At 39.8% G+C, this 9,936-nt stretch overlaps 1 long non-coding RNA gene across 5 annotated transcripts; it reads right to left on the bottom strand.

The window, feature by feature from the left end:
* On the bottom strand, positions 1 to 2,942 carry LOC123104534 (uncharacterized). Of its 5 annotated transcripts, XR_006450421.1 has the most exons (7): positions 2,447 to 2,942; positions 2,264 to 2,316; positions 2,161 to 2,195; positions 1,419 to 2,024; positions 586 to 1,093; positions 146 to 221; positions 1 to 53 (listed from the first exon to the last, which is right to left on the bottom strand). It is a non-coding gene; the product is annotated as an uncharacterized lncRNA (long non-coding RNA). The 5 variants fall into 5 exon arrangements; XR_006450420.1 differs by having other exon boundaries at positions 2,161 to 2,316; XR_006450422.1 differs by having other exon boundaries at positions 1,419 to 2,195.
* Between the last annotated feature and the right edge of the window lie 6,994 nt (positions 2,943 to 9,936).

The following is a 9,936-nucleotide window of genomic DNA, read 5'->3' as shown; positions in this document are numbered from 1 at the left end:
ACACCCACCTCCTCATCCAGCAAATCATCGTAGTAATTAGGAAACTATGGCATCTGCACAATTATCCATGCTATTATAGGATCTATCAATTCAAAATGAGTGAAAATAGTGGGAGTTATCCCACTCTCTGAAATTGAATTTTTACCTTGCCGCTGAAGCTGCTCTAGAACTACATCGCGAGCAGCCCAGAGAACAAAGTCACCACAAGGTGCTCTAGTCATCTATAGTATCAAAGCCAGCAGCTAAAGAAAATTAGTTACAGTTTGCAGCATAGGAAATCACAAGCTAGCTAGTACATGCTAAATAAAACTTCTAAATTCAGATTGAATAAACATCTAGATTCAACTAAAAGATGATGTTCCACACCGAGATAAAATATGACACCCTCTTTTGCCTAGAACTTAATCATGTATACTGGCATACATACATCACATAAAAGGTAATACATAGTCAGATCATTACAAGTCAAAACTATATCATCAGCCAGGGCTTGGATTGGTACAAACACGTGTGTAGAACGATACTGAATTTATCATAGGTAGAGATAGAGACTCCATAGAATGCAAAGCTAGCAGCATTACCAACCTCATCGAGCAGCAAGAGAAGGGAAGAACACGACAACTGGGAGGGCTGAGGCAACAACGACAATAGAGCGTCATCCAGCGGAAGCAACACAAATACCAGGAGACGCAGCGTACTTCACATCTTCAGGTTGATGGGAAGATCTGGTCCTGCGGCTTTTTCAGGCTTCAAAGCTTTCAAGGGGTACATGCCACTGCGCCGATGCGGATGGACCGACGGCAAGCACCGACCCGCACCTCAGTCAGGGGCGTCCATGGGGCGGCGTGCGTGTGACAGTTAGTGTTGATGCTAGAGCAAACAATGACTAAACGTAGCAGATCAAAACAAAATTGAGCTATTCAACACACATCAGAACTGACCTGCATGAAAATTATTTGTTTACTCATTAAAGTTATCTCTGAACCTGTGCTGATAAAACATGTTGCAGCCTCAGAAGCAAGCTTCATGCGTTGCCGATGCTCAAAATTGATGTATATATATTAACCCCACCGTCCCAATAAGGTGAATAAATCTGCGAAAGAAATAAACTTGGCTTAGACCCAAAAGTAAGCTAGCTTAAAAGAAATCATTACTGATGGCGCCAGTCATATAGGATTGCCCATAGCTTTTGCACTTTCTCTCTGCAATCAAGATCAATCACCATGACATAAATCAACAATATATACACGCCATTGCGAACATACAGAATGGGGAGAACCAAAACACCTTGATGTATTCATATCATCCATAAGTTGTAAGGATGGAGCTCCAAATGCAATAGCAAACATGAAACGTATTTCTTAACTGTGGTAAGACAAAAAAAATTAGGATGATTAAAACGAATTAGGAGGATGAACCTGGTGGGGAGGGTGTCGTCCAGAGCGGTGTAGAGTGGTCACTGGAGGTTAGCCTCCCTCCTCAGCTTCTTGGCGGACGAGGGCGGCTATGGATGGTGATGTATATGGTGAGCAGCCTCTGGCCTCCCCTGCTCCCCCATGATCCTGCTCGACGCCCGCGCTGCCCATTCACCGCCGCCATCGCTTGCCAAGTTGAGATTGAGTGAGAGAGAGAAAGAGAGAGAGAGAGAGAGAGAGAGGAAAAAATAGTGGAGGGAAAGCTCAGACACTGTTGCTCAGACAAAGAAAAGCAATCAGATTATAGGATACATGTGGTTTTAGAAAAAGCAAAAATGTAATACATACAACAGCCACTAAAAACTGTAACAAAGTTTGCTCAATTGATGCCAAACCTACTGTGAACTTCACGCTAGGCATAACAACATCCCCTCTATTTTTTCAGTTCAGAGCAACACAAAATGGAAACCTACTGTGAACTCGTTTTCTGATGGCTAGCAGCAACATAAAACAACAACCACTTATATAAACTGAACCAAAAAAGAAAATGATCCAGAACTGAACCAAAACGTCATGTCTCCGATTTTTGATATTTTTTCCTCCAATCTCCTGCAGACAAGAGAGCAGTATTGCACTAAAAATAAATAAACAAACTTGAGAATTTGAATACTACTGTAAGGCATAAGATGTCCTTGGCATAATTATAATAAAGAAGGGAAAAACTGAACCAAAATGTGGTGTGCACCTCACGTCCTCAATGGATGCATGCACAAGATGCTGCTGCAGGTGATAGATATTGTGAGCCACCCGGGGGTGAGGGTGGATAAGATTGGATGGGGGAAGCTCACCTCACGTCCAGGCGATTGCTGCTCCACTTCCTCTCCTCTGGCCGTTGTACCACCTAGAGACAAGTGAAGAGAGAGACACGCAGGGGTCAGAGGAAGAAGAAGCCGCCTGCACATCACTCACTCACTCACGTATCACAGGAACAATGAAGAAAACCAGAGGAAGAAGAAGGAAGGGGATCTGACCTAGGGCACCATGGGTGGGGCTCGATTGCTAGGGTTTCGGGCGGCGGCTACGGGGTGGAAGGAGGTCGCTTCGTGGTGGAGGAGCCGAGCCGGCGGCGGTCCTCTGCTGGTCGACGCAGCCAAATCCATGAGATCCAAATCCTTCGCTTTCGCTCGACGCGCTAGGGGCGGCTACGTTGGCCTCCCCAACTTGAGATCCAAATCCATCCCGTCACCCGTATTCCTTCCTCATCTGGCCATGGAGATCAGCTCATCTCTCCCGCGGCGGCGGGATCGGCTGCGGCGAACGGGTAACGCGGGGATCGAGGATACTCTGGAGGCCTCGATCCTTGATGCGAGCGCGAGGGCGGCGGCGAAGGGATGGATTTGCGATGGCTTCCGTCGAGGTAGCGCAGGGAGCGGCGGCGGCGGAATGCGAGTGCGATGGCGTGGTTCCCTCGAGGTCGAGGCCTCGCTCGCTCGCTCGCTGGTGCATGCCGTGGTTTTTTTTCGTGGGTTAACCTTCTTAGGTCTTTTTTCGTTGGTTAATCTTCGTAGGTCTATTTTTTTTATATGGATGGATGCAGGTTGGGGCCTCAGGAGGAGGTTTTTTCGGTTTCTGGTGAATAAGTCAGAGGAGGGAGAAGGTACCCAAAAAAACCAGGGAAGGTGGGACGAAAATTGATCGGTGAAGACTACCAACTGCTCCATCTCTACTTCTAATGGACGACTTGGTGAATAGTCTGCGCGGTTTTTTTTCGCTGGTTTTTTTCGTCATCCTGCCACCTCCGTTTTATTTTCGTCATCCTCCCATCACTTTCGTCTGGGTTTTTTCGTCCCCCCTCCCACCACCCCATCGGTTTATTTTTTTCACTATTTCCTTCTAAACAAACACTTACCTACCGTACAAAAAGACACAGATCTAACTTTACTAAATTACCCAAATCAAACGATCCATCTCATCAATGCAATTTGCTTTAGGAAACATATAATGGATGTGAAGAAAACAAATAATAGACTATCCAAATCAATCGATCCATCCCATCAATGCAATTTGATTTAGGAAACATATAATAAATTTTAAGCAAACAAATAACATACTTTAAAGAAAAATCCAATTTTAAGGAAACAAATCAATCGATCCATCCAAATCAAACGATCCATCTCATCAATGCAATTTGCTTTAGGAAACATATAATGGATGTGAAGGAAACAAATAATAGACTATCCAAATCAATTGATCCATCCCATCAATGCAATTTGATTTAGGAAACATATAATAAATTTTAAGGAAACAAATAACAGACTTTAAAGAAAAATCCAATTTTAAGGAAACAAATCAATCGATCCATCCAAATCAAACGATCCATCTCATCAATGCAATTTGCTTTAGGAAACATATAATAGATGTGAAGGAAACAAATAATAGACTATCCAAATCAATCGATCCATCCCATCAATGCAATTTGATTTAGGAAACATATAATAAATTTTAAGAAAACAAATAACAGACTTTAAAGAAAAATCCAATTAACTAATCTCTACTCTTAAAGGCCCCTCGATTGATTTTTGTCCCTCGCTTCCTTTCCCATCACTGATACAATGGAAGGAATTATAATCCACATATTTGTTCTCCTATATATCCGTGCAGGCAACACAACATAAACCGGTGAAAAAAACACTCACCTCGCACGTCCCCCTGCCTGCAATCCCGAAACGCCGCCATCGCTCCAGGCTCCAGCCTCCGCCGTCCTACATCTTGCCCCTCTCCAACCTCAGAGACCTCCGCCACCGCCGCCATCTCGGAACCCCAGTTCAGGGCAGGACTCAGAGAAGGTGTGGCTGTGGACGACGCTGCCACCGTCGCAGAACCCTAGGGCAGGGCGTGGTCGCGTTGCGGGCAGCGCGAGCGGCCGTGCGTCTCCCCCGTCAGGCTGTCCTCGGCAGGAACTCGGGACCTCCTCCTGACAGAGCTAAGGCCCTCCGAGGTCCAAGTCGCTGTGCGGCGTGCACAGTAATCTCCCCGGCCTACTCTGTCTTCACGTCAATGCTCCTGTGCTCCGACCCTCCCCGACCCCTCCCAGCAAGCAGCAGAGTCTCTCAGGTTCGAGCTCCACCGGGCCGCCGGCGGCGGCGTCCATGTTCGTTGGGCGGAGCACAACGCTAGGTTTGAAATTCACCATGATGATACTGATGAGGCTCTCCTTCTCCTTTGTTTCGTCTGGGTTTTTTCGTCCCCCCTCCCACCACCCCATCTCGTCTGGGTTTGAAATCAATAAGAGCAGCACAAAGTCTAGGTCCCTGTCTCGGTGGCAGACGGAAGGAGAAGAAGGATCGATATGTATGAGAATATTAATATTGAACTCTTAAAGTTAATGTGGCCCCGTTGCAACGCACGGGCGTTCTTCTAGTTAGAAGTAGAGATTGTCTTCCGGTAGGACGACTGAAACTAATTGTCTTCACGTAGGACAATAAGGTTCTAATTGGCTTCCTGAAGATGCATGCCCCATTTTATTAGCCCTACATTTCCCACTTTTGTGCATCCCCATTTTCTTAGCCCTACGTTTTTCGTTTCTGGCCACTGAGGATACACAATACGACGTCTGCCACGGCGTTCAAAGTTGTAAAATATTACCCACCAATACCACCTATAAATGATAATAAAACCGTATCACACAGGGAATCCCTACCTGGGCCGGCCCATGCGATAGGAACGTTCCATACTGATGCGCTCCCGCGCTGGGAGAAGACACAACACGCCTGTTCGGCCGGTCCATGTCCACGTGGCCTGTTTTATGAATTATGTTTTTTATTTATCAATTTCCTTTTGCGTCTTCATTTTTTCAATTTAAATAGCTTGGGACTTTAAAAAGTTCTACAATTATGAATTTTGAATTAAAATGTTTAATAATTCATAAATATTTGTGTATTCAGAAAATGTTTGTGATTTTAAAAAAATGTTTACATATTCAATAAATCTTCGCAATTTTTTAAACAAATGTTCAGGAAAGTTTTTTAAAAAACTTCATGTATTAAAAAATATTAATGAAATTGAAAAAAATCGCCAATTCAAAAAATGTTCATGAATTGAAAAATGTCCTAAAAAAACTGTCCATGACTTAGAAAATAGTTTATTGATTCTTGTAATGTTTGTGAATTGAAAAAATGATCACGTATTTAAATGTTTGTGAATTTCAGAACTTGTTTTAGCAATTTCCAAAGAAATGTTCGTCGTTTATAGCAATGTTCTCATATTCAAGAAAAATGTTTTAAAAATGATCAGCATTTTGAGAAAAATGTTGCAAATAGTATAAAATGTTCATGACTTCAATTGATTATAGAAAATGTAGAAAATCTGTAAAATTGTTCATGAATTTTAGAAAATTTCTTGATTTCAAATATGTTTACAAATTTTAAAAAATGTTCAGGATTTTCAATTGTTCACGATTTCACAGAAATGAGAGTGATAGTATATCTCGGTGGTGCAGCAAAATATGGTCATGGACATTGGAGATTATGATTTTTTTTCTCCCATTGGAATGCAAGGTTAATTTTGCTAGTATAACTAAAAAAAAACTCAAAATCACAAATATTCCAAATACATATTTTTATCTGTGTGACATTTTCAAAATGTATATACATTGCCAAAAATGTTCGCATAATTCAAACAATTTTTTTATAACATAAACTATTCACGCATTTCAAAAATGTGCCTAACACTAAAAAATTGTATATACGACACAATAAATGTTCTCCTAATTAAAAAAGTAATAAAAAAATATCATCCATTTTGAAAAAAATATTAATGACGTTTTAAAATATTATACAATCTGAAAATATGTTTGCATGGTAAACAAATTGCATGCAATTAATAAAATCAACATGTATTTGAAAATGTTTAACATGTAGTGAAAAATGTACAAAAAAACTATTTCAAGAAACTGTAAATTTTCTATTGAAAAAAATGTTAGCATGTAGAAAACAGTTCTATATGTATATTAAAAATGTACAGTGTGAATTGAAACAAAAATAGTATACATGTGTTGAAAAAAAACCCAAAGTAAAATCGTGAAGAAAACGTAGAAAAAATGATGAAGAAAGAAAAAAATAACAGAAAAATAGATAAGAAAACCATAGAAAAAATACTCAAGCCAGAGGCGCAAAACTACGGGCATCACTATTCCTCGTGTTCAGCGAGTCAAGGCGTCCGAGTCGCTGAAGCGCGCGATCGTCTGGGCCAGCCCACTTTTCTTTATACTTAAAAATATTCTAAATATACATATTACAAAAATCGCTCTTCAAAACACATTTAGAAAATGTCGAAATAGGTATTAAAAATGTTGAACGTGTATATAAAAATGTTTAACCATTATGTCAAAAAGTTAAATAAGTATTAAAAATGTTGAGTAACTATTAAAATGTTGAAAAAGTACTTGAAAAACGTTGAAATAGCGTTGGGACAACGTTGAACATGTATAAAAAAAATGTTGATCACTTGTTAGCAAAAATGTTTTTGACATGTACGCAAATTTAGAGTGAAAATGAAAACAAACATAAGAAAAAGAAAATATGGGGAAGAAAAAATAAAATCGTAAAAAAAGGAGAAAAAATAAAAGAAAAAATAATGAAAAAAATATGTGAAGAAATGAAAAGAATAATGGAAAAAATGGAGAAGAAAAAAAAGAAATGGAACAAAAGAAAAAAAAAGAAATAGAAAAAAATGGAGAAGACCGGTTCGGTGTCCTCTAGTAGATATCGATCCTACATCCGATCACGGATGGGTGGAGTGGTTAGCTGTGCCAGGTGAGAACCGTGGAGACGCCGCATTTATTTCTGATTTTTTGAATTTGTGCATGCTAAATGGGCTCGCCCGATACTGTTTATGTCAACGCAAGAGATTCTTGTATATTCGCTTAATGCGAGAAATAGCATTCGCGCAAAACTACTGCGCTAGCCCACTCCCATGCGCCCCAAATCAGGAGTCCTCCTCGTCAGCGCCTTCAGCGCCAACAAGCGATCGTGGTGCCTGCGTGCGCCTCCTTTTGGGCCGGCCCATTAAACCATCGCTCCCTCATCGCTTCCCTTCGTTGGCTCCCGCTTGATCGCTGGTTGCTCAAGCATTTTTTTTTCTCTCGCCAAAAACTGCTACATTAGGTACTGATTTTCTTAGAAAAACCCAACCGGTTTACTACAGTATGTACTACAGTTTTTAGAAAAATAGTTCATTGATTTTAAAAAAGTTCATCGAATTTTTAAAAAAATTGAAAAAAGTTCATTAGTTTTGAAAAAAGTTCATCGAATTTCAAAAAAAATCATCAAAATTGAAAAAAAGTTCATCAGATTTGAAAAAAAATCATCGAATTCTTAAAAGAAGTTCATCAAATTTGAAAAAAGTTCATCAAATTCGAAAAAAAGTTCATCGACTTTGAAAAAAGTTCATCAAATTTCAAAAAAGTTCACCAGAACTGAAAAAAAGTTCATCGGATTTGAAAAAAGTTCATAAAATTCTAAAAAAAAGTTCATCGGATTTGAAAAAAGTTCATCAAATTCGAAAAAATAGTTCATTGACTTTGAAAAAAGTTCATCTAACATGGAAAAAGGTCATTGAATTTGAACAAAAAATGTTCATCCATTTTGCAGAAAAGAACATGAAGAAAAAGAAAAATTCTCGAATTTGAAAAATAAACTTTGAAAAAAGGGAAAAGGAAAGATGAAAGAAGAAAGGCAGGAAAAAGATGTAACATGTTTCAGTCAGAGAGCTGGCGCAGTGGTAATTGCATCGTTCCTAGATGTTGAAGGTGCCAGGTTCGATTCTCATGCAGCGCCCTTTTTTGCCTTATAAACATATAACCAAAGGGGAGGATGGGTCGGGCCCGTTAATAGCGAAGGAAGGCAGGGGGGTATGCGCCCGATTGCAAAATGAACTAAATCGGGCACTTAAGGCGACAAATAGGATTTGGCCCAAATCAGACCGAGTTACTTTTGACTTTAACCTCTACCTGGATCCCTTCTGTTTTGGGGCCCATCTAGCTGAGCACCTATTTGGCGCTTTTTTGTTTTCAAAACCTTATTTGGCGCTCTCTATGTCAAACAACAGCGTTACGCACAAAGGACATGCGAGGGTTGATGCGAGTTTCCTTCTGTTTCGTTTTTCCTTTGCTTTTTCTAGCCGGATTATTTTTCAAACTAATAGCTGGATATTTTGCGAAAAAGTAATACTGACGAGATAACAAATATTAAGAAGTTTTACAAAATTTCTAAATTTCGAACAAGTTATCAGATTAAAAAGTGTGCATGTTTCCAAAGACGTTCTCAAAAACTAAACACCTTCTTGAAATAAAAAATGTTTTCTAATACAAAAATTGTTTTCAAATTTTAAAAATTCTTCTAAAATATTGATTTTTTTATCAAATACAAAAATTTTATGAAAAATTTAAAAATTGTTTTTTCATTAGAAAAATCCTGGATTCGACAGAATGTTCTTAACCAAATAAATGACCTGGAATACTATAAGTTTTTTCAAAAATTAAATAAAGTTCCCGAATATGAAAAAATTCTTGAGCACCAATTTTTTTCAGTTTTTTATTATTTAGAAATATAGTCAAAATGCATACCCTCACAAACACGTGCAAAAATAAAAATGTTCACAAATTAAAACAGATGTTATCTTCTATTTTAAAAATGTTCTAAGAAAATAAAAAGTGTCTAGAATATATATTTTAAAACATTTTTTCTTATAAAATTGAAATATTTTCAAGTTTCAACTCTGTGATAAAATTTCCCAATAACACGATCATTTCTTCTAATTGGCAAACAATTTTGGAAAATATGAAGGCCTTGTATGGTAGAAGTGGATCGGGGGGTGGGGCAGAGGATTTCCTCACGTGGCCCAAAAACCTCGCAAAACCTCGAGGGTCCATTTGGTACGCGAGGATTTCATCGCCCAGCCCCTCCAACTCTTCCTCAAGACGCCGTCGCCCGACGCCCCGACGCCGACGTACCTCCTCCAGCATACTGGACTTTTCCCCAACCGTAAGTCCTCGCCTCCCCTCCTTTCACCTCGTCGTCTAGGTTTCTACCATCCGCCCGACCATGGTTGCCGCCTCGTCTTCCTGAGTGAGCTCGCCAAGCACGCCGCCTCCAAGGGCACCAAGGCCGTCACCAAGTTCACCTCCTCGTAGACGGATGATGCGTCGCTTGCTGTGACAGATGTAGTTGGCTGTTGTTATCTCCTCTTAGTCGTCGTTAACTGTGCTTATGTATCTCTAAGTAGTGGTAGTAGTAGTTATCTGTGTGGTGGATGATTGCTAACGCTTTGTTGGCTAATTGGTTGTGAGAATTGAAGTTGCTAATCTATCAATGTTAATGTTGGAAGCAGTATTATTACTGAATTTCATGGAAATCGTTGAATGCTTGTTGACGCCTCGTTGGTAGTGAGAATTGAATTCTTTCGTGCCAACAGAGACTCAGAAATAGCTATGCATTTTTGTATTGGTGATTTTGATTTTTAC

This window comes from Triticum aestivum, chromosome 5A (assembly GCF_018294505.1).
Source record: "Triticum aestivum cultivar Chinese Spring chromosome 5A, IWGSC CS RefSeq v2.1, whole genome shotgun sequence".
NCBI lineage: Eukaryota > Viridiplantae > Streptophyta > Magnoliopsida > Poales > Poaceae > Triticum > Triticum aestivum.
The sequence above is the reverse complement of the archived record's forward strand: the minus strand, read 5'-3'. Positions and strand labels throughout refer to the sequence as shown.